General features: G+C 42.8%; 1 protein-coding gene across 1 annotated transcript in view; it reads right to left on the reverse strand.

Annotated features, from left to right (window-relative positions):
• Window positions 1-9,554, reverse strand: part of KIF3B (kinesin family member 3B) — a 35,957-nt gene extending 26,403 nt beyond the window's left edge. Inside the window, exon 1 of the mRNA XM_070744347.1 lies at window positions 9,291-9,554. The gene's annotated coding sequence lies outside the window, so the exon portion shown is untranslated. The remainder of the gene's footprint in view (window positions 1-9,290) is intronic.
• Between the last annotated feature and the right edge of the window lie 12,705 nt (window positions 9,555-22,259).

Consider the following 22,259-nt stretch of genomic DNA (forward strand, 5'->3'; position numbering starts at 1 on the left):
ACAGCTTTGTTTTCAAAAGGCAGTTGGTAAAGTGTTCAGGGAGTATTTTTTCTTGGCTGTGAATTTATCAGATTAAATTCTGGGAAAGGCCTAATGGCATTCCAAGAGATAGCAAAGAGAATGCAGCACACAGAACAGAGGAAAATCAGCTCACCAGTTTTCTAACATTCATTCAGCATCTGGCAAAGAGTTTTAGCAAGGCAGAAATCAGTTTTCGGGAGGGGCATCTTGGAGCACCCCAACTCTAACACAGCGTCCAGGAAGCAATGTTGAAACCCCATCCCGAATTTCCCCAAATCCTTTGTTTGGGAGGGGCATCAAACCCCCAAGAGGTAAAGCTGCAAGCTTATTTCCTTTGACTATACAAGTCTTGTTGTCTTCTCTACGATATCTAGCATCCCCTCTAATGTCTTCTTCATCCTCTGACTGGGACCACTCCCCCACTGTTATATCAGTCCCCTCTGGTGGTTCTTCAGGTTCATCCAGGTCTATTTCACTCTCTGTCAACCCCCCTGGCCCAGGATATCCAGAGAGGCCTGGCTCATCCTCCTCAGAATCTGACATTCAGATTATTATTATTATTATTATTATTATTATTATTATTATTATTATTATTATTTATTAGATTTGTATGCCGCCCCTCTCCATAGACTCGGGGCGGCTTACAGCAATGATAAAAACAATATATAATAACAAATCTAATAGTTAGAATCTAAAATAACAATAATACATTTAAAAAGTCTAAAAAACAAGAAACCCCAATATATAAAAACATACATACAGTCATATCATACACAAAAACTACATAGGCAGGGGGAGATGTTTCAGTTCCCCCACGCTTGACGGCAGAGGTGGGTTTTAAGGCGTTTACGAAAGGCAAGGAGGGTGGGGGCAGTTCTAATCTCTGGAGGGAGCTGATTCCAGAGGGTCGGAGCAGCCACAGAGAAGGCTCTTCCCCTGGGTCCCACCAAGTGACATTGTTTAGTTGACGGGACCCAGAGGAAACCAACTCTGTGGGACCTAACCGGTCGCTGGGATTCGTGCGGCAGAAGATCTCGGATGTTCCCTTTATTTTTTTCAGGAGTATATTATTAACATTTCTAACCTACTTTTCTCATCCACCAGGGATGAAATGGGAAGGTCAAAGGGCGTTCGCGGGTTATGAGAGATTTCTTGCAGTCCTTCAAGGAGAAAGCGTTAAAATTGAGCAGTTATTTTTTTTAAATTTAAGATGAAGCTTGCCTTGGAGCAAAGTTCCATCTGGGTGACCTTGTCACGTCCCTTGTAGTTCTCTTGGCTGCAAAACCAGCTTGCTGACTTGCGCTAAAATTGTGTCCTCCCAGCACCACATCTTTTAATTTCCTACATCTGGACCCTTTTCTGGCCCAAACCAGACCTATTTTTGGCTTCTTAAGTCAGCGAAGGTGAGTCAGGCACGATTGCAGTGAAGCTGGCCAATTCTTGGCTGACCTTCGTCCTCGGGCAGAGTGGGAAATCTTTACACCTCAACCCTCTGCAACCTCATGTTCTCCAAAAAAGGGTTCATGACTTTTGTATTTCATTAATTTCCATAAAAGGGGCAGAAATGGAACTGATGGTGGATGCATCACCACGTACCCTCATCTTGACTACCACAATGTAGTAGTCTCGACCATTGCAATGTGCTCCACATGGGGCCACCCTTGAAAAGTGTTCGGAGACTTTAGTTGGTCCAAAACGCAGCTGCGTGAGCTGTTGTGGCGTACCAGCATACACGCACGTCACATCAACATCGATATATATACTAAAATTAGACTGGCTTTCTTAAAACCTCTTTATCTTGATTTATTCAACACTTTCTCTTATTTATCTAAAATTTTAAATATTAGATATAAGGAAATGAGCTACTGAAAATATATCTAGTTCACAATTGTAACACAAATGTACCGTACACCCGCCCACCCTTTCTTTCCTTCTATTCTTCTCTTCCTTCTTCCTTCCTTCTTTCTTTCTTCTGTACGTCTGTCGATGTTCTTTGTTTATTTGTCTCTGTTTATTGTCAAATGCATACCGTTTAAATTATAATTCGACAGGATTATTACTTTAATCTGTAATTACCCATTACTCGCACTTTCAGTAATTTGACATGTCTATGTTGTTAATTGTAACCAATGTATTTATTGTATATTTGTAAATAAAAACTTTTTAAAAATTTAAAAAAAAAAAAACATTTCGTGCACTGCATTGGCTCCCAATAGGTCTCCGGACACAATTCAAGGTGTTGGCTATCACCTTTAAAGCCCTACATGGCTTAGGACCAGATTATATAGGGGACCGGTTACCTCCGGGACCGCCTTCTGCCGCATGAGTCCCAGCGACCGGTTAGGTCCCACAGAGTCGGTCTTCTCCAGGTCCCATCAACTAGACAATGTCATTTGGCAGGACCTAGGGGAAGAGCCTTCTCTGTGGGGGCCCCGGCCCTCTGTAATCAGCTCCCTCCAGATATTTGCCCTGCCCCCACCCTCCTTGCCTTCCGTAAAAACTTAAAGACCTATTTTATGCTGCCAGGCTTGGGGCCATTAGACCCTAGCATCCTGGCCTATGAGTGTAGTATGTTTTGCTGTGTGAATGGTAATGAATGATTTTAAAAATCTTATTAGTTTTTTTAAAAAAATAGTATATTAATTGGATTTTTAGATATGCATATGGTATACTGTTTTTGACATGCTGACATACAAATCCAATAAGAAAGAAAGAAAGAAAGAAAGAAAGAAAAAAAGAAAGAAGAAAGAGAGAGAGAGAAAAAGAAAAAGAGAAAGAAAGAAAGAAAGAAAGAAAGAAAGAAAGAAAGAAAGAAAGAAAGAAAGAAAGAGCAGGTCTATAGAACGCTGCACACAAAGACAACACAAGAACAGCTTTTTCCCGAACGCCATCATTCTGCTAAACAAATCATTCCCTCACCACTGTCAAATTATTCACTAAGGCTGCCTTACTATTACTATTAGTCTTCTCATCGTTCACATTACCCATCTCCTCCCATTTATGTCTGTATGACTGTAATTTATTGCTTGTATCCTTACAATTTATATTGACTGGTTCCTAATATGATTAGATTGCTTATTTGAACCCTACGACAATTGTGAAGTGTTGTACCTTATGATTCTTGACAAACTTATCTTTTTCTTTAATGTACACTGAGAGCATGTGCACCAAAGACAAATTCTTTGTGTGTCCAATCACACGTGGCCAATAAAAAATTCTAATCTAATCTAAATGTATCTAGAAAACTACCATAACCAACCACTGAGAAGTCAGCAAGTCAGAGGAAGGAGACGTGTTTTCCCTGACAGCCCTTCTAAGAAACAGACGTTGACAAAGAGATGCTATGGAAGTAGAAGTGATGTGCCGGTGCCTGGAGGCTGTTGGGGTCTGGATGGGTGTCAACAAGCTCAAACTCAATCCAGACAAGACAGAGTGGCTGTGGGTTTTGCCTCCCAAGGACAATTCCATCTGTCCATCCATCACCCTGGGAGGGGAGTTACTGACCCCCTCAGAGAGGGTTCGCAACTTGGGCGTCTTCTTCGATCCACAGCTAATATTGGAACACCATCTTTCGGCTGTGGCAAGGAGGGCGTTTGCCCAGGTTCGCCTGGTGCACCAGTTGCAGCCCTATTTGGACAGAGTCATTGCTCACAGTCGCTCATGCCCTCATCACCTCGAGGTTCGATTACTGCAACGCTCTCTACATGGGGCTATCTTTGAAAAATGTTCGGAAACTTCAGATCTTGCAGAATGCGGCCGCGAGAGCTATCGTGGGGCTTCCTAGATTCGCCCACGTTTCTACAACACTCCATGGCCTGCACTGCCTGCCGATCGGTTTCTGGTCACAATTCAAAGTGTTGGTAATGACCTTTAAAGCCCTTCATGGCATTGGACCAGAGTACCTCCGGAATGGCCTTCTACCGCACGAATCCCAGCGGCCGTTAAGGTCCCACAGAGTTGGCCTTCTCCGGGTCCCGTCGACCAAACAATGTCGTTTGGCGGGGCCCAGGGGAAGAGCCTTCTCTGTGGCAGCCCCGGCCCTCTGGAATCAACTCCCCCCGGAAATTAGAACGGCCCCCACCCTCCTTGTCTTTCGCAAGTTACTCAAGACCCACCTATATCGCCAGGCATGGGGTAATTAAGACATCTCCCCCAGGCTTTCTTATATTTTATGTTTGGTATGTGTGTGTTGTATGGTTTTTAAATTGTTGGGGTTTTTTAATATAATTTTATTATTAGATTTGTTCCATTGTTATACTGTTTTTATTATTGTTGTGAGCCGCCCCAAGTCTTCGGAGAGGGGCGGCATACAAATCTAATAAATTGAATTGAATTGAATTTTGCAGCACCAAATAAACATATTCTGCTGAGTACGGCCTGTGCTATCGTCCAGGAGAACAATATTGTGGGGGCAATATGCTGGCTCTGTTAAAAAGTGTTATTGCTAACATATTGTAAGCCACCCTGAGTCTAAGGAGAAGGGCGGCATAAAAATCGAATAAATAAATAAATAAATATGCCAAACAGGCCTGGCGCAGAAACTCTGTGCCAACCTGCCACAAACGTTTCAGAAAACGCTGTCCAGAAACAGCCCTTAAATCTTATGAAAGCCGACACCGTCTGGCCCAGATCCCAAACAGATTCTAATCCATTAACTGGAAGCTCCAGGTTGCATTTTCAAATTGGCTGCCGGCTGAAAATACAGGGAAGCCGTTGCGAATCTTGCTTTCTTGGAATAACAGGATGACGTTGTGTCTAAGCGAAAGGAAGGTTGGCAGTTCAATCATCAGCTAATTGCTTCCTTGCAGGGGAAACGAAGGAGAGTTAATTCTTGGAGACTTAATTCTTTTGCGTTGGTAATGTGGGGCGGTAAGGGGTAGGTTGCGGGATTGACTTTACTGTCATTTTAGACACCTCAACAAGGGGTCCCGGTGCCTGCGCATGGCTGCCCATTCTCTGGGTTCAAAGAAAGACTACATTTATATAAATACATGTCAGGTATCCACAAGTGCAATTCAACTGTGGTTCCCGTGCAGCATCGCCTGTGCTTTTCTTTCAATAAATCCATCTCATTAAGTAGTTATTTATGCTCTCATCGGATTCCACATTTTATTTTTAAACTACTTTTATTTACTTGGGAGAGTTAAGATATTTCTTCCCCTAGGCCATTACAAGTTATGCATGGTATGTTTGTGTGTATGTTTGGGGTTTTTTTTTATAATTAGGGTTTTTAGTTGTTTTATTAAATTGGATTGTTACACATTGTCTTTTACCATTGTTGTTAGCCGCCTCGAGTCTGCGGAGAGGGGCGGCATACAAATCCAGTAAGTAAGTAAGTAAGTAAGTAAGTAAGTAAGTAAGTAAGTAAGTAAGTAAGTAAGTAAGTAAGTAAGTAAGTAAGTAAATAAATAAATAAACAAACGTTTGTTTGTTTGTTTGTTTGTTTATTTATTTATTAGATTTGTATGCCGCCACTCTCCGTAGACTCGGGGGAGACAGGGACCCCCCACAACAATGACCTTGTCTATAGAGTAGGGTAGAAAATATAGAACAGAAGAGAATATATACTGCTCAAAAAAATAAAGGGAACTCTTAAACAACACAATATAACTCCAAATAAATCAAACTTCTGTGAAATCAAACTGTCCACTTAGGAAGCAACACTGATTGACAATCAATTTCACATGTTGTCAGCACATTCATCTTTGTACAGAACAAAGGATTCAATGAGACTATTTCATTCATTCAGATCTAGGATGTGTTGTTGCCTTCATTTTTTTGAGCAGTGTAGAATGGATTGCGATGGGATGGGACGGGAGGAAATAGGAAAAGGAAGAGAAGAGAACGGAGAATGAAAAAAATGGAATGGAATAGGAATAGGAGAGGAGAAGAGAGAACAGAAAAGAATAGAATAATGAATGGAATGGAATGGAATAGATTAAAATGGAATGGAATGGAATACAGAACAGAACAAAGCAAAACAAGCAGAATAGCATAGAATGAATGAGCTGGAATGAACCTTGGGCGTCTTCTACTCCAGCCCCCTCATCAAGCAAGAGAACCTAGACTATTTCAGATTAAGTGATTGTCCAATCCATTCTCAAAATATAGTACTGTACTGGAGCGGCCAAGACTCCAGGAGGCAAGCTGTTCCACTGGTTAATTTTTTCTCACTGTTAGGAAGTTTCCCCTTAATTGTCTATCTGTAGAGGTTTTACATTATCTATCTATCTATCTATCTATCTATCTATCTATCTATCTATCTATCTATCTATCTATCTATCTATCTATTTATTGGATTTGTATGCCGCCCCTCTCCGTAGACTCGGGGTGGCTAACAACAGTGACAAAAAACAGAATGTAAAAATCGAATACTACAACAGTTAAAAACCCTTGTTATAAAACCAATCATACATACAAACATACCATGCATAAATTGTAGAAGCCTAGGGGGAAAGATTATCTTAATTCCCCCATGCCTGACGGCAGAGGTGGGTTTTGAGGAGCTTACGAAAGGCAAGTAGGGTGGGGGCTATTCTAATCTCTTGGGGGAGTTGGTTCCAGAGGGTCGGGGCCGCCCTAGAGAAGGCTCTTCCCCTGGGCCCCGCCAACCAACATTGTTTAGTTGATGGGACCCGGAGAAGGCCCACTCTGTGGGACCTAACTGGTCGCTGGGATTCGTGCAGCAGAAGGTGGTCCCTGAGATAAACTGGCCCGGTGCCATGAAGGTCATAACCAACACTTTGAATTGTCACCGGAAACTGATTTTGCTTTATATATACACCATAAACCACTGAGAATTCTTTGCATAGCAATGGGGCAAAAATAGGATTCATAAATAAGTAAAATTGCTTGCCAGATTTCAGAATTCAGGTACTCGACTTACAACAGTTCACTTAGTGACCATTCAAAGTTACACCAGCATTGGAAAAAAATGACATTTTTTATGGATGTACAGTGGTACCTCTACCTAAGAACACCTCTACTTACGAACTTTTCTAGATAAGAACCGAGTGTTCCAGATTGTTTTTGGCCTCTTCTCAAGAAGCATTTTCCACTTACAAACCCAAGCCTCCGAAACTGTAACCGGAAAAGGCAGGGAGAAGCCTCCATGGGGCCTCTCTAGGAATCTCCCGGGAGGAAACAGGGCCTCCACCCTCCCTGTGGTTTCCCCAATCGCAGGCATTATAGGTTGATTCCTATGGGGAAAATTGCTTCTTCTTACAAACTTTTCTACTTAAGAACCTGGCAACAGACGTACCACTGTATATGCATTGTTTTATTCTTGGTTTATCGGTCCACCCAGAATTTGGGTTTTAATATGAAAAGCCATGCAAAAGGAATGAATGAATGAAATAAAATGGAAAGGATGGATGAATGAATGGATGAATGAATGAATGAATGAATGGGGTCATCAGCTGGATGAGTGAGCCAGTACCTGACTCGGCCCAACCCACCTCACAAGTCTGTTGTTGTGGGAAAAAGAGAAGACAGGAGGATAAGGGCTGTGGTAGCGCAATGGTTAGAATGCAGCATTGCAGTTCGATTCTCATCGGCTCAACATTGACTCGGCCTTTGGTCCTTTTGAGGGGGTTAAAATGAGGACCTAGACTGTTGGGGGCAAAGGCTGTCTCTGTAAACCCTGTAACAGTGCTGTAAAGGACTGTGAAGCGGTATACAAGTCTAGTTGCTACGGCTATTAGGCATGTTCCCCATGCAAACCGCTGGGATAAAATTCTATATCAATATTTATTATTTTACCATACATTATTAGGTGGAGAAAACCCCAAATCTCCCTGCCTTCTCATTTCCCCACAACAATCTTACCAGGTAGGCCGACTGGCCTAGAGTCTCCAAATGATTCATTCAATTGTTCATTGCAATCAGCCATAAAATGCAATCAGACTGGATTTGGCATTTTTATTTTTATGAATGAGTGAATGAAAGCCAGCTGGCTGACTTTCAGCTAGTACTTCTCTTGGCTTGGCCCATCTCACAGGGAAGAGAAGGCAGGAGGATTAGGCATGTTCCCCAGTGCGTGGGTATGGGTGTGTCTACTGTATTGTGTGTATGTATGTGTGTAAGACTATGCTGTTATACATTTATCATTGTTATATCTACCTTCCTACTTACCTATATATATATAGTAGATTCCTAAGAGGTCAGTAAGGGGTGTGTATAAGTACACTAGAGTGCCTTCCGTCCCCTGTCCTAATGTTTCTCTTTCACTAGTATCATGCATATAAATATTTATATCTTTGTATACCACCAGTACCTACTTGACAAAACAAACAAACAAACAAATAAATAAATAAAATAGTATAGATACAGGATGGATGGGTGGATGGACGGACAGACAGGCAGGCAGGCAGGCAGACAGACAGAGGATAGATAGATGGATGGATGGATAGAGGATATAGGGAGAGAGCATCTATGGATAGCTGGATGGATAGATAGATAGACAGGTAGAAGGTACATAATGGATAGATAGATGATAGAGAGAGTAGATAGAGGATCTATGGATGGATAGATAGATATAGAGTAGATAGATAGATAGATAGATAGATAGATAGATAGATAGATAGATAGATAGATAGATAGATAATTAGATAGATAGATAGATAGATAGATAGATAGATAGATAGATAGATAGATAGATAAGATAGTTAGAAAGAGATAGATAGATAGATAGAGATAGATAGAGATGATAGATAGATAGATAGATAGATAGATAGATAGATAGATAGATAGATAGATAGATAGATAGATAGTAATATATTTTTGCTGATAATGAAAAGGGAGAGTACTATAGATCTATTTTGGGCTTATTTGCCTTCATCAGGTAGCTACACCCTTTTACTGGGATTTGAACACAGAGACCTTAGCCATTAGGCTACAGGCTCAACTCCTGCATCAGCTTGTACCAGTAGCTATATGTTATATATACACTCACATACATACATACACACACACACTTGAGCCAGGACTTCTCTCGGCCCAGTGTGCCTCACAGTTGTTGGAGGGGAAACAGGAGAAGGAGGGGGAAATGTATTTAAAGTGCCTGGAGTTCTATATTTAAATAAAGCGGCATATAAATGTTTTTTTAAAAAGCACATGAGCGACCAGATAAGGAAAAACAAAAGCTGAGGGGGAAAAAGACCCAATGGAAAGGGATGGAGAGGGAAGCACCGGGCCTCCCTTCCCGGCCAAGCCCGCTCCTCCTCCTCCTCCCTCCGGGGCCCGCCAACCCGTCACCGTCCCTGGCTTACCTGGCGGTCGGCTTCCCCTCCGGCCATGACCGGCGCCGCCTCAGCTGCCTCGGCGGGGTCGGTGAGGGTCTCGGCCTGTCAGATAGGCCTTGCCTGCCGTGGTGCCCGATGGGGCTTGTAGTCCTCCCGTGCTGGGCCTAGAAGGAGGCCCTCGCAGGCGTGCCCTCCCCCCGGGGGAGACGGGCCTTTCCCCCCCTGCCCGTGCCTCGGATCCGACGTGAGGCGGCTCGGTTGCCGCTGCCGCTGAGGCCGCCGCTCACTTCCTTGGCAACGCGGCCGCCCGCCCACAAGCCCTCACTTCCCTAGCGACCAGCGGCCTTGCCTAGCAACGGAGCGCACGCCCGGACACGCCCCCTTTGCTCTCCGAGGCGACGGGCAGGAAGGGGCAACATCCGGGGTGCTTTGCTACTTCCGGGAGAAGGCCGCGGGAGGGGCACCGGACTCGCCTGACAAGGGAAGCCGCGTTTTCTGTCTCAATTGCCCGGATGGGGCTGGAACTGAGAGGCCGGGGCTCCATGCGGCCTGTTTGGACGGCGGTTCAGAATCCCTACTGGATCGCCCCGACGCCTTCCACATCAGCGTTGTTCCTTTGGGGAAATTGTTGCAGCGTTTGCAAACGCTGGTGTAGATATAGGGATTCCTGTTTGAGCGGGGTGGGGAGTGGACTAGATGACCTACAAGGTCCCTTCCAATAATAAATAAAAGTTCAGCGGAGCCAAAAGAGTTGAGCCCTTTAATTGAAATACTGTAATATGTATGCCACGCACTCCCGAAGGACTCAGGGTGGCCTTAGTATTGTTTATTTATTTTATGGCGCCCTTGTTTGCAGACTCAGGGCAGCTTACAAAAAATTACAAAAATCATTAAGTGTTGTACCTCATGATTCTTGACAAATGTCTCTTTTCTTTTATGTACACTGAGAGCATCTGCACCAATGACAAATTCCTTGTGTGTCGGTTCACACTTGGGCAGAAAAGAATTCTATTCTATTCTGTTCTATTCTATTAAAATACAATACAAAATATAGCAGAGGAAACCCAACCTAAAACTAGTATTATTTTATTTATTTATTTATTATTTGGATTTGTATGCCGCCCCTCTCCGAAGACTCGGGGCGGCATATAGTATATACACTGCTCAAAAAAAATAAAGGGAACACTTTAACACAATATAACTCCAAGTAAATCAAACTTCTCTCAAATCAAACTGTCCACTTAGGAAGCAACACTGATTGACAGTCAATTTCACATGCTGTTGTGCAAATGGAATAGTTGTGCAAATGGAATATTCAATGAGAATATTTCATTCATTCGGATATAAGATGTGTTATTTGAGTGTTCCCTTTTAATTTTCTGAGCAGTATATTAGTATATATAATAGTATCAGTATAGATAGTCCTCGATTTCCCCATTGAAGCTAAACTTTTTGTTGTTAAGCGAGACAGCTGACGTTTTGCCCCGCTCTATGACATTTTTTGCCACGGTGGTCAAGTGAATTGCGGCATTTGATAATTTAGTCGCACAATTGTTGACTTTGCTTGTCAGGAGGTCATAAAAGGATCCCTTGACCCCAGGACACACTGCAACCATCATAAATACAAGTCAGTTTCCAAGCGTCTGAATTTAGAGCACGTGACCCCAATTGAGGATGCTACAAAGGTTGTAAGTGTGGAAAATGGTCGTGTCACTTATTTCAGGGCCGTTGTAACTTTGAACAGTCACTAAATGAACTGTTGTTAAGTCTAGGACTACCTGTATTGATTAAATGTCCGTGCTGCCCATCTTATTGATACATCAACTGAGCCGCTTTGAGGAGGGTGGCATAGACGTCTAATAAATTAAATAAATCCTGGCAGTCTTCGACTTTACAACCATCCGTTTATTGACTGAACTTACAATAGGACTGACACACTTAACACTTGTAGCATCCCCAGCACGGACACGTGGTCAAAATTCAGACACTTTATTTATTTATTCAATTTTTATGCTGCCCTTCTCCTTAGACTCATAGCCCTTTTTAACAGAGCCAGCCTATTGCCCCCACAATCCGGGTCCTCATTTTACCCACCTTGGAAGGATGGAAGGCTGAGTCAACCTTGAGCCGGTGATGAGATTTGAACCGCTGACCTTCAGATCTACAGTCAGCTTCAGTGGCCTGCAGTATAGCACTCTTATCTGCTGCGCCACCCTGGCTCTGGACAACTGGTTCATATTTATGATGGTTCAGATAACCTCAGATTGTGCCCTCTTGTTCTTGTGTTCGCTTTCCTATTACAAATACTTCTCTCTTGTTTTTAATAGGAAAGTGAACACAAGAACAAAGGGAAACAATCTGAGGTTAGTTGGGGGAAAGATTAGAAGTAATGTGAGAAAATATTACTTTATTGAAAGCATAGTAGATGCTTGGAAAAAACTTCCAACAGACGTGGTTGGTAAATCCACAGTAACTGAATTTAAACATGCCTGGGATAAACATAGATCCATCCTAAGATAAAATATAGGAAATAGTATAAGGGAAGACTAAATGGACCAGGAGGTCTTTTTCTGCCATCAATCTTCTATGTTTCTATCGTCACAGTATTCCAGGGTCACATGATCCCCTTTTGCGACTTTCATACAAGCAAAAGTCCATGGGAAAGCCAGATTTGCTTAATAACCGTGTGACTTAAGCAACTGCGATGATTCACTTAGTGAATCTCACAGGCTCAAAATGGGTGAGCAGTGTGGTCGGGCAGTAGGAAAAGCAAGTAGGATGCTTGGCTGCATAGCTAGAGGTATAACAAGCAGGAAGAGGGAGATTGTGATCCCCTTATATAGAGTGCTGGTGAGACCACATTTGGAATACTGTGTTCAGTTCTGGAGACCTCACCTACAAAAAGATATTGACAAAATTGAACGGGTCCAAAGACGGGCTACAAGAATGGTGGAAGGTCTTAAGCATAAAACGTATCAGGAAAGACTTCATGAACTCAATCTGTATAGTCTGGAGGACAGAAGGAAAAGGGGGGACATGATCGAAACATTTAAATATGTTAAAGGGTTAAATAAGGTCCAGGAGGGAAGTGTTTCTCATAGGAAAGTGAACACAAGGACAAGGGGACACAATCTGAAGTTAGTTGGGGGAAAGATCAAAAGCAACGTGAGGAAATATTATTTCACTGAAAGAGTAATAGATCCTTGGAACAAACTTCCAGCAGACGTGGTAGATAAATCCACAGTAACTGAATTTAAACATGCCTGGGATAAACATGTATCCATTGTAAGATAAAATACGGGAAATAGTATAAGAGCAGACTAGATGGACCATGGGGTCTTTTTCTGCCGTCAGTCTTCTATGTTTCTATGGTGGCACCAAAGATTGTAAAATAGAGCAAAACTCGCTTAACTACTGTTTAACTTAGAAACGTTAATTTTGGGCTCAATTGTGGTCATGATTGAGGATCATCTGTACCAGCTGTGGCTCACCTCATGGGGTGGCCAAATAAAAGCTTCAAACATTAATCAAAGCAGCGGTTGGTGGTAGTGTATGAATGTTCTTTCTGCACCAACTCCGGAAGCTCCAACTGCCCAAGGAGCTGCTGGTACAGTTCTACAGAGGCATCACTGAGTCTCTCACATGCATCTCTATCACGGTTCTGCAGGCCAAAAGGACCGACACAGACTTCAGAGGAGAATCAGAACTTCAGAAAAAACAATGACTGCCAACCTGCCTTCCGCTGAGGACCTGTATACTGCACCAATCAAAAAGAGGGCTGTCAAAAATATTTATTGACCCCTCGCATCTTGGCCATAAACTGTTTCAACTCCTGTCCTCAAAATGTTGCTACAGAGCACTGCACACTAAGACAACTAGACACAAGAACCTTTTTTTTTTTGCAGGAACAGGTTGCTTCTGTTCTTGATTAGTTTCCATCTGTTGTTTCTTGCCCTGCCCTTCAGGCACATCAGACAATAGGTTGACCCCCTCTTCTTTTGTGGCAGCCCCTCAAATATTGGAACCCTGCCATCCTGTCCCGCCAATCCTTCTTTTCATTAATCTAAATACACCCAGTTCCTGCAATCATTCTTCAAAGAGTTGGCCTTTTCCGGGTCCCGTCGACTAAACAATGTCGTTTGGCGGGCCCCAGGGAAAGAGCCTTCTCTGTGGCGGCCCCGGCCCTCTGGAATCAACTCCTCCCGGAGATTAGAACTACCCCCACCGTTGTCTTTTGAAAACTACTCAAGACCCACCTATACCGCCAGGCATGGGGGAGTTGAGACATCTTTCCCCCAGGCTCTTTATATTGTATGTTTGGTATGTATGTGTTGTTTGGTTTTTAAATATGATAGGGTTTTATATGCTTCTTTTTTAATATTAGATTTGTTTCGCTATAATATTGTTTTTTATTATTGTTGTGAGCCGCCCCGAGTCTTCGGAGAGGGGCGCCATACAAATCTAATAAATTATTATTATTATTATTATTATTATTATTATTATTATTATTATTATTATTATTATTATATGTTTTAGCCCCCGGTCCCCTAATCAACCTTGTTGCTCTTTTCTGCACCTTTTCTACAGTCTCAACATCTGTGATGGGGTTCAAACACATAGTATTACAAGTTGGACATGTATAGATTTTTGCAACAAAAACAGCAGAAAAACGACCTTCCTTTCTGGAGGTCCAAAGTCCATCTTCAAACGTTACAGGTGATTGTACTGTACTTTTTTCCTCCAAACTAGCAACCGATTGTACCTGTCTTGCATGAGATAGCTCCCACGCACTTCCTGCTCCAAGGTTAATAAAAAGCCTGCACTTATGTCTAGATATCCTACAGTACCCAAGCAGAAACCAAGACCGGTAATCGCTTAATGTTGTTTTTTCCTCCCTTCATTTAAGAACTCCAAAATCATCTCTCTTGGATCAAGGAAGCTGGCTGAGGAAGTCTGGGAGTTGAAGTCCACAAGTCTTAAAAGTTGCCAAGGTTGGTCAAAAGTTGAAAGGGACCCATGGTTGTATGGGCACAAAATATAGGACACAATATTCATTTGGGAGCAGGTATGGAATAGAAATCTCAAATTATCCAAATCAGTATCGGTAAAGAAAATTGTTGTAGGATGTGTTTGGCCCCGAACCAATTGGCAAAATATATATCCAAAATTAAATCAAAATTGTTGGCAATGCAAAAAACAACAACAACTAAAGGCACCTTCTATCACATGTGGTGGTTGTTCTCTGAGACAAAAAAAAAATTGGAATAAAATCCACAAACGGCTACAGGAGGTAACACATATAACAATCGAATTTACTCCTGAGTTGTTCTTATTGGGATTTTTTTTAAAAAGAATAGAGTAAAGGGGAAAAATATTTAATATTGTATATAACAACTGCAGCTAGGATTACCTTTGCCCAATTTTGGAAAAATGCAGACCCCCCCCCCCAAGAAAAGGTAATAATTATCAAAATTTATGAATGTTCCAAAATGGACAAACTTATATTAGAACTAAGGGGCCAAAAGGAATAAAAATATTATGAGACATGGGAACAGTGCCACAAATAGATTGAATCGTATCGGCAGTTCTAAGTTAGCAAAAACTTCAGAAGAAAAGGATTTAGGGGTTGTGATTTCAGACAGTCTCAAAATGGGTGAACAGAGTGGTCGGGCAGTAGGAAAAGCAAGTAGGATGCTTGGCTGCATAGCTAGAGGTATAACAAGCAGGAAGAGGGAGATTATCATCCCACTATATAGAGTGCTGGTGAGACCACATTTGGAATACTGTGTCCAGTTCTGGAGACCTCACATACTAAAAGATATTGACAAAATTGAACGGGTCCAAAGACGGGCTACAAGAATGGTGGAAAGTCTTGAGCATAAAACGTATCAGGAAAGACTTCATGAACTCAACCTGTCTAGTCTGGAGGACAGAAGGAAAAGTGGGGACATGATTGAATCATTTAAATATGTTAAAGAGTTAAATAAGGTCCAGGAGGGAAGTGTTTTTCATAGGAAAGTGAACACAAGGACAAGGGTACACAATCTGAAGTTAGTTGGGGGAAAGATCAAAAGCAACATGAGAAAATGTTATTTTACTGAAAGAGTAGTAGATCCTTGGAACAAACTTCCAGCAGACATGGTAGATAAATCCACAGTTACTGAATTTAAACATGCCTGGGATAAACATAGATCCATCCTAAGATAAAATACAGGCAATAGTATAAGGGCAGACTAGATGGACCATGAGGTCTTTTTCTGCCGTCGGTCTTCTATGTTTCTATGTTTCAAGGGGAAAAAATAAGATCAGGGTAACTCTTAAAATTTGCTAAAATAAAAGGTGTAAATATGTAAACGTTGTTCGTTTTGAATTTATATTCACATCTGTAAATATAGCGTTTATGTTTGATTTTAATCAATAAACTGCATTAAAATAATTTTTAAAAAAATTTAAAAAAGAAAGTCTGGCAGCTGTTAACAAGTGTATAATGAGATAATATTTGCTTTTATATGATGTACTCTGTATTCTCGCCTTACTGTAGGGAATCTGGGTGATCTGTATACGCCTCGCTTGGACCCAAAGATGTTGATGTGGATTCTTTTCCTGCCAATTTTCGCTTCTAATCTGATATATTACAACAGCAAAAAGCTGTTCACAAGAATCACGAAACCCCGAATCACCAAGGAAGAGCTGGAATATGGTGGGTATTTTCTCCTTAAGGACCTCAGAGATGGAGACTCAAGCACTAAGTCTTGAGTTAAGTCAAGAAAAAAGGATCCCAGGAACATTGACTATCTGCGGGATGGACAATGACATTATAGGCATGATGACAGATATCATCAGCCAATGATGTTTTCATGAAATTGGCATAATGGCCATGACATTCTGATTCTAGATACGATCTCATGAAGTGTTATAAATTTTTAGAATCAGCTCCCTTCAGAGATTCGTACTGCCCCCCCCCCTCGCCTTCCGCAAGCCCCTTAAAATCAATCTATGTTGCCAGACATGGGGCAACATGGGGAAGAGCCTTCTCTGTGGCGGCCCCGACTCTCTGGAACCAGCTCCCCCCAGAGATTAGAACTGCCCCCACCCTCCTTGCCTTTCGTAAGCTCCTCAAAACCCACCTTTGTCGTCAGGCATGGGGGAACTGAGATATCTCTCCCGGGCCTATACAATTTATGTATGGTATGTTTGTATGTATGTCTGTTTAATAATGGGTTTTTAAAAATATTTTAAATTGTAAATTATTAGATTTGTTATGAACTGTTTTATTGTGTTGTGAGCCACCCCGAGTCTATGGAGAGGGGCGGCATACAAATCTAATAAATAATAATACTAATAATAATAATAATACTAATAATAATAATAATATGCCTCCCCCCCCTTGCTGACCATTAAATGTTATGTGTGGATATGATTGAGTACATTGGCTGTGTTTTAAGTTAATGGGATTTTAGCTTATAGTTTTTAATTATTAGATTTGTATATGTATTGTTTTTGCATTGTATGTTGTGAGCCACCCCGGGTCCCCGGAGAGGGGCGGCAAAAAAGTCTAATTAATAATAATAATAATAATAATAATTATAATAATATCCAGCATAGTGTTCTCGTTTGCTGAGTTGTATTGACATCATCATCATCATCATCATCATCATCATCATCATCATATGGAATCCTGCATTCAGTTTTGGCCACTGCATGACAAAAAAGATGTTGAGAGTTTGGAAAAATGTGCAGAGAAGAGCAACTAAGATGCTTAAAGGCCTGGAGGCTAAAACATTTGAAGAACAGTTGCAGAAACTGGGTACGTCTAATTTAATGAAAATAAGGACCAGGGGAGACATGATCTAGCAGTGTTTGTTTATTTATTTATTTATTTATTTATTTATTCATTCATTCATTCATTCATTCATTCATTCATTCATTCATTCATTTATTGGATTTGTATGCCGCCCCTCTCCGGAGACTCGGGGCGGCTAACAGCAATAATAAGACAGTGTATAACAATAATCCAATACTAAAAAACAATTAAAACCCATTATAATAAAAAACCAAACATACATACAGACATACCATGCATAAAATTGTAAAGGCCTAGGGGGAAAGGGTATCTCAATTCCCCCATGCCTGGCGGCAGAGGTGGGTTTTAAGTAGCTTACGAAAGGCAAGGAGGGTGGGGGCAATTCTAATCTCTGGGGGGAGTTGGTTCTAGAGGGCCAGGGCCACCACAGAGAAGGCTCTTCCCCTGGGTCCCGCCAAGCGGCATTGTTTAGTTGATGGGACCCGGAGAAGACCCACTCTGTGGGACTGAACTGGTCGCTGGGATTCATGCAGCAGAAGGCGGTCCCTGAGATAATCTGGTCTGGTGCCATGAAGGGCTTTATAGTCATAACCAACATCTCAGGGGTTGCCACAAAGAAGAAGGATTCAGGCTATTCTCCAAAGCAACTGAAGGTAGAACAAGAAGCAATGGGTGGAAACTAATCAAGGAGAGAAGCAACCCAGAACTTTCTAACAGTGAAAACAATTCACCTGTGGAACAACTTGCCTTATTCATAAGTTGTGAAGTCCCCACAACATTAAGAAAAGACTAGACAGTTGTCTAAAATGGTCTAGGGCAGGGGTAAGCAAAGTTGGCTCTTCTACTACACATGGACTTCAACTCCCAGAATTCTAGCATGATTGGGTCAGGAATTCTGGGAGTTGAAATCTATAAGTCATAGAAGAGCCAACTTTGTTAAGGAGTGTGCGGAATGACCCTTAAGTTATCAAGCACACGCAGAGAAGAAAACGTGGGATTCCAGCAGATACAGTGATACCTTGTCTTACAAACTTAATTGGTTCCGGGACGAGGTTCTTAAAGTGAAAAGTTTGTAAGACGAAACAATGTTTCCCATAGGAATCAATGGAAAAACAATTAAAGTGTGCAAGCCCAAAATTCACCCCTTTTGCCAGACGAAGCGCCCATTTTTGCACTGCTGGGATTCCCCTGCGGTTCCCCTCCATAGGAAACTCCACCTCCGGACTTCTGTGTTTTTGCGATGCTGCAGGGGAATCCCAGTAGGGGAATCCCAGCATCGCAAAAACGAGTGCTTCGCTGGCAACGGAAGTCCGGAGGTGGGATTTCCCAGCGAAGGGAGCATCCGTGAAATCGCAGCATCGCAAAAACACCCAAGTCCTCGAAGTCCCACCTCCGGACCTCTGTGTTTTTGCGATGCTGCGATTTCACTGATGCTGCAGGGGAATCCCCAGCAGCGCAAAAATGGGTGCTTCGCTGGCAACGGAAGTCCGGAGGCGGGGCATCCCAGCGGCGGCGGTGGGTTTGTAAGGTGAAAATAGTTTGTAAGAAGAGGCAAAAAAATCTTAAACCCCAGGTTTGTATCTTGAAAAGTTTGTATGATGAGGCGTTTGTAAGATGAGGTATCACTGTATTCAATTCAATTCAATTTATTAGATTTGTATGCCGCCCCTCTCCGAAAATATCCATGAGATAGGATGATTCAATCATACAAGACAGATATTAAATTGTATAAAATAGCGTTTACTTTTAGAAATAGCACAATCAAGTTAAACAGTCCGGTCATACACATTCAAATCAGTCAACAATTCTCAATACAATAATAATATTACAAGCCTGTCTTTGTCTTATCTATCAGATATGCATTACAACTTACAAATACATCAAAACTATCACAGAGCTTACTATATCAGTCACAGTGAATCAGCAGAGAGAAAGAATCATGCTTTCTGGTGCCCTCTTATGGCAATTTGCAGCACTACCTCTTAAAGCTATAGTATTTTAATAAAAACAAACATTCATTGTTAGCTTGTTTCTATATTGCCAACTCAACTGTCTCGTACATAGTACTAACAACTTTGGCTACCTCTGGTCTAGGGTCTCCTGCTTGAGCAAAGGGTTGGACTAGAAGACCTCCAAGTTCCCTCCCAGCTCTATTCTGATTGATTATGCTTGGTAGAGGCCAGATCATATGATGGAAACTCAATGGGACAGTCGTCCTCAGCTTCAGCCATTTTAAGATGCATGGACTTCAACTCCCAGAATTCCCCCGCCAGCATTTTGATGTCCACACCTCTTAAAGGGGCCAAGATTTAAAAACTATTAGTATCCCCAGAGTTGGGGGGGAATGAAAATTTTGCAAGCCCACCAAAACATGCCCACAAAACAGGTAGTAAAAAAATGTGGATTTCACCACTGGTTTCCATCCATTTATTCCTTGTCCGGCCTTCAGGGGCTTTGGGAAATCGCTTGACACCCCCCCTCATCTGTGGCAGCCCCTCAAATATTGGATAATGCTATCCTGTCTCCCCTGCTCCTTCTCTTCGCTAAACATGTCCAGTTTCTGCAACCATTCTCCCTATGTTTTAGCCTCCAGTCCCTTAATCGTCTTTTTGGTTACTCTTCTCTGCCCTTTTTCTGGAGTCTCACCATCTTTGTGCTGATCAAAACTGGATGCATTATTCTAGGTGTGGTCTTATTAAGGCTTTAAATTATTAAATTACTATAAAGTACTTACTGACTTTAGGGAGTGGTATTAGTAACTCCCTTTATTTATTTATTTATTTATTTATTCGTTCATTCGTTCATTCATTCATTCATTTATTTGATTTGTATGCCGCCCCTCTGCACTCGTGGCGGCTAACAACAGTGATAAAAGACAGCATGTAACAATCCAATACTAAACAACTAAAAAAAACCTTATTATAAAACCAAACATACATACAGACATACCATGCGTAACTTGTAAGGCCTAGGGGGAAAGAATATCTCAGTTCCCCCATGCCTGATGGCAGAGGTGAGTTTTAAGAAGCTTATGAAAGGCAAGGAGGGTGGGGGCAATTCTAATCTCAGGGGGGAGCTGGTTCCAGAGGGCCGGGGCCGCCACAGAGAAGGCTCTTCCCCTAGTTGACGGGACCTGGAGAAGGCCCACTCTGTGGGACCTAACTGGTCGCTGGGATTCGTGCAGCAGAAGGCGGTCCCTGAGATAATCTGGTCCGGTGCCATGAAGGGCTTTATAGGTCATAACCAACACTTTGAATTGTGACCGGAAACTGATCGGCAACCAATGCAGACTGCGGAGTGTTGGTGTAACATGGGCATACCTTGGGAAGCCCATGACTGCTCTCGCAGCTGCATTCTGCACGATCTGAAGTTTCCGAACACTTTTCAAAGGTAGCCCCATGTAGAGAGCATTACAGTAGTCGAGTCTCGAGGTGATGAGGGCATGAGTGACTGTGAGCAGTGACTCCCGGTCCAAATAGGGCCGCAACTGGTGCACCAGGCGAACCTGGGCAAACGCCCCCCTCGCCACAGCTGAAAGATGTTTCTCTAATGTGAGCTGTGGATCGAAGAGGACGTCCAAGTTGCGGACCCTCTGAGGGGGTCAATAATTCCCCCCCCAGGGTTATGGATGGACAGATAGAATTGTCCTTGGGAGACAAAACCCACAGCCACTCCGTCTTATCAGGGTTGAGCTTGAGTCTGTTGACACCCATCCAGACCCCAACAGCCTCCAGGCACCGGCACATCACTTCCAGTCAGCGGGGTGGAGATGTAGAGCTGGGTATCATCTGCATACTGATGATACCTCACCCCATGCCCTTGGATGATCTCACCCAGCAGGTTGATCTTGATTGTATCCTTCTGTTGAGGCAGTTTAGGATTGCATTGGCTTTTTTGGCTACTGAGTCCATTTGGAGAAGGGCTGCTTATAAATCTAAGTAATTAAAATTAAAATTAAATTAAATTACTGCCACACATTGCTGGCTCATATGTAATTTGTTGTCCGCTGTTAAGATGCATCTCACAGTCCCTGTTATTAAGTCTGGTTTCACCCAGTCTATATGATGTGTACTTTTAGTTTTCTTCCCTAAGTGTAGGACTTTACTTTTCTCTCCCTTGGATTTCATTGTGTTAGATACAAAGCACAGGTGAGCAGGATTAAGACCCCATTGTTCTTGCCATTCTCTTTTGAACCCATCGCCCACGTCTTCCTTCCTTTTGATCTTAACTGTTCTTTCACTCTTTGCAGCGAAGACCGTGGCGAGGGAGTTGCTCCTGTCACAACGGAGGAAAGAGCAGCAAATTCAAGACCGAAGCGGCAGTTACAACGTGGCCCCATTGGGGGATGTTGTAGAAGGACCGTCAGAGCCTGGAGCCCAAGTGAAAAGAGGAGGACATCTCCTAGAGCTGCTATGTAAACAGAAACACTCTAAGTCAACTCCCTCACCACTCAACTGAAGTCTGTTAACCTTCATCTACGAGGGTTATCCGGAAAGACGGAGTGGCTGTGGGTTTTGCCTCCCAAGGACAATTCCATCTGTCCATCCATTACCCTGGGGGGGGGGGGAATTACTAACCCCCTCAGAGAGGGTCTGCAACTTGGGCGTCCTCCTCGATCCACAGCTCACACTAGAGAACCATCTTTCAGCTGTGGCGAGGGGGGCGTTCGCCCAGGTTCGCCTGGTGCACCAGTTGCGGCCCTATCTGGACCGGGACTCATTGCTCACAGTCACTCATGCCCTCATCACCTCGAGGCTTGACTACTGTAACGCTCTCTACATGGGGCTACCTTTGAAGAGTGTTCGGAAACTTCAGATTATGCAGAATGCAGCTGCGAGAGCAGTCATGGGCTTTTCCAAATATGCCCATGTCACACCAACAGTCCGCAGTCTGCATTGGTTGCCGATCAGTTTCCGGTCACAATTCAAAGTGTTGGTTATGACCTATAGAGCCCTTCATGGCACCGGACCAGGTTATATCCGGGACCACCTTCTGCTGCACAAATCCCAGCGACCGATTAGGTCCCACAGAGTTGGCCTTCTCCGGGTCCCGTCAACTAAACAATGTTGTTTGGCGTGACCCAGGGGAAGAGCCTTCTCTGTGGCGGCCCCGGCCCTCTGGAAACAACTCCCTCCAGAGATTAGAATAGCCCCCACCCTTCTTGCCTTTCGTAAGCTTCTTAAAACCCACCT

Source organism: Erythrolamprus reginae, chromosome 3 (genome assembly GCF_031021105.1).
Source record: "Erythrolamprus reginae isolate rEryReg1 chromosome 3, rEryReg1.hap1, whole genome shotgun sequence".
Taxonomy (NCBI): domain Eukaryota; kingdom Metazoa; phylum Chordata; class Lepidosauria; order Squamata; family Dipsadidae; genus Erythrolamprus; species Erythrolamprus reginae.